We start from the raw sequence: 3,542 nt of genomic DNA on the forward strand, positions 1-3,542 counted from the left end.
TCGAGCGGGAGTAGTGTGGAAGCCATGTGTTGAGAGGAATTCTTTGGTGTTGGAATAATTCACCTCAGTAAACATGCATGTTTCGTGCATTGATAAGAGATTACCATATCGCGCACATAGGGCGTCATGATGGGTGGTGGTAGTAGTGGTGATTGGATAGTGCAAAGTTTTTTTTTTTTATAATTGAACTAAGCTTTCTATATCACTTACCACTTGACGCATGCACGTAAATGCAATTCCGCGAAATATTCACGCTTATTTACGTGGCAGATATATGCAATTTAACTAAAGGTTGTATCATATGTATGGGATTTTTTTTTCTTATGGGAAAATGGAAAAATTAGAGTGAATATTTATTTTATGAGTGCTGTGTATCAAGTCTGTAAAAAAGTATATAAAGTGTATATATAAAGTGCATTAAATAATCATTGTATTCCAATTTCTTTCACTTTTCAATGAGTAGCAGATGAGCGACTATCTTTTCATACAGATTCAACACAGGTTATGCTTTCAGGCTTTTTGATAAAGTTTTCAGAAATAGCCCAATAGGTTTACCATTAATTCTATGAAATATTCACGGATCCCGCTAGTTATTATTATTATTATCATTATTATTATTATTATTATTATTATTATTATTATTTGAGTTCGAATTCCGCCGAAGTCGAATTTACCTTTCATCCTTTCGGGGTCGATGTAATCCCTTCCCCCACATTTGAGGCCTGCTGCTTCCTGTAGAAAGAATTATTATTATTATTTTTCAAGTTCCACTTGAAAAGGAAGATGAGAGTTGAGAGGGAAGCGCTGTTTCGTAGTAAATTTATTGAAAGGTGGGTGAATGTCGGTAAAATGGCCAGTATGAACGGACCAATTCTGGGGTTACACCTGTAAAAAAAGGGGTAATGTAAAAGGAGAAGGGGCTCTCTACCCCTTTTTGACCGGGCTCCCGTGGCTTTTATAGGGTTTTTTTCCACGAGTAACCTTTCAAAGCGCCTTCCCTATTGGGAGTTCTTTCTAACTGTTATATTTTTTCGCTGTTATTTTAATGTTTACACGGACCTTTCTTTTTCAAAACTCTTTGTACTTTTCGTCCTGTATTTGTCCTTACATTTTTTTGATTTGTTAGCCCTTGTGGCCAATAAAACCAGAATTATTATATTATTATTATTATTATTATTATTATTATTATTATTATTATTATTATTATGTAAAAAGATCAGTAAAAAATAAATTCGCAGGGGAATGAAAGATTCCTAAAGACTTGATAAACTAAAAAGATGAAATTTTGAATAATGTTAGCTCAAAATAAGTTTGCATAACTGACACTAGAAATTAGTTCGTCATTTTGTAGTCTGTAAAATTATCGTAACATTTGATTTACGCTTTCCACTCAATTCACATTCATAAATGAAACTTGATACAGCATTCTCGTTGTAAATCATGAAATCATGTTGTCAACGAATGAAAAGAGTGGATTTAGTAAATATTTAAACATATAAGATATTTAGCCTAAAAATATTTTCTAAAGATCTTATTACAAACGAAATGTGTGGTATTGCTGGTTAATTTAGGTTTGTAAAGGTTAAACAAGAACAATTATAACACATCTCCTCTTCCAGTCTTTTCCGTTGCTATTTCAGTAGTTTCTGTATGGAGTTTAGGCTTAACAAATTTACGAGGGTTATTTTCGAAAGGAGATTGACCAAGCCGTTAAATATCAATGCTGAACTCATCCAGACTTTAGAGGAATTGGGAACAGATGTGTTATATAAGGTAAATGGGATCAGACACGCTAGACTTAAGGAACTTATCAGAAAGGATTAGACCTGGCGGATTAGGAGGATCCTTAGAGTAAACTCATTAGAAGCAATTTAATGCACAAGTGATTCCGGCAGCAAACTACCTTCATTGTATGTAGTAAACTGGAATATACAAGAGACGAAAAATAATGACAAAAGAATAAGATTATCGACAAAATTTAGACAAAATTGCATGTATATTCCGAGACAGAATGGATAAAGAGACCTTGCACAACTTGAGAGGGCATATGAAACAAGTACAATAGGACGCGAAACTTATTTCGTAATAAATACTGTCATGTAGAGTGCTTTAAATAAATCTTACTCTAAAACAACTAAATTAAGGTAAGGTTCATAAACAAAGCGAAATAATTCATCTTCATTTTTTAAAATTTTGTTTCCATGTAGTTTTAAAATTATATGGACGTTGCGATCAATCAATTCTAACAAAGAAAAAAATATATTATTTACGACCACAACGAGACTCGAACTCGCAATCTTCTGATTCGAAGTCAGACGCCTTATCCATTAGGCCATGCGGCCAACCGACAACTTACGTTGAAATTACTTATAATATATTTTATTTTATTTTTTATTATTTTTTTAATTGTTAATATTTCTGTTGTTTTTCAAGAGTATATGGAATGACATTATAACATGTATACTCATATTATTAGCAGAGTTGCCCAGAAAATAAAGCCCTCTGTTTCAATGTGTTGAAAAAGAATCAAAGTATAGTTATTCTATCAAACACAACGTTCGGTTGTATTCTTCATAACAATAGATTGACGAAGCAAAGAAAAAAAAAAGATTTTTCCATCGTAAGAATACATATAAACATTGTGGCGTAGCTACACAAATGTACCTCACCATTATCGACATTGTTTATCTCGTAACTTTCTGAAAATGGATATTTTTGTAATGAAATTTTTTACAGCTATCTTTCAGATGATGTAGATTACGATTCTATCGGAATTTAATGCGAGAGAAAAAAAATGGAGCAGAAGGGAATAAAAAAAACATTGGTGAGTGTGCACACACATACTGACACTCATTACATATATACAAATATATACAAAATAAACTTGAAATCTTGAAAGCATTATATGATGTGTGCGCACCCACCAATTTTTCTTTCACATTAAATTCCGATTTAATCGTAATATAAGCTATGTGAAAGGATTTTGTAGCAAATTCCATTTTAAAATACCCGTTTTTTATTTCTGAAAGTTATGTACAAACAAAGCCAAGAAGGACATACTCGTGTATGTATGCCAAACATTGTTCTATTTTACAGTAAGCTAGCATCGAACATTCCAGCTATTCTTTAAAGAAACATATTTCTCTTCCAGTTACAGTCCCTGCTAGCTTCAACAGCGTCTCGTATTTGCTGATAGACCTTGCGAAGATTGTGGTGTAATCACGTCACCTATCATGTATGTGACTTAACTACTTCCAATTTAGATATGTCTTCTTCGTGCTATACATATAATTTGCGGCTCGAGCGAAGCAGAAAGCTCTGCGCACATACAACGTTATCTGAGGGTCAATATCGCAGAACACAACCAAACTGTCTTTCCTGCCAGAAAGTAAACCGATCCAGCAGAAACCAAATTGGCAACGTAGCATCGTCTTGATTAGCTAGAACTTAGCCCGTTAAATGAGGGGCTCAGTAACTTCTTTTCTTAATCCCTTTTTGCAATATTTCAAGGAACTTCAAATAAGAAATAGATCAGAGAAATA

At 33.1% G+C, this 3,542-nt stretch overlaps 1 non-coding gene across 1 annotated transcript; it reads right to left on the bottom strand.

Moving 5' to 3' along the window:
• Positions 1-2,269: 2,269 nt before the first annotated feature.
• Trnar-ucg lies at positions 2,270-2,342 on the bottom strand. The gene has a single exon. It is a non-coding gene; the product is annotated as a tRNA-Arg (tRNA).
• Between the last annotated feature and the right edge of the window lie 1,200 nt (positions 2,343-3,542).

This window comes from Octopus sinensis, linkage group LG3 (genome assembly GCF_006345805.1).
Source record: "Octopus sinensis linkage group LG3, ASM634580v1, whole genome shotgun sequence".
NCBI classification, from domain to species: Eukaryota; Metazoa; Mollusca; class Cephalopoda; order Octopoda; family Octopodidae; genus Octopus; species Octopus sinensis.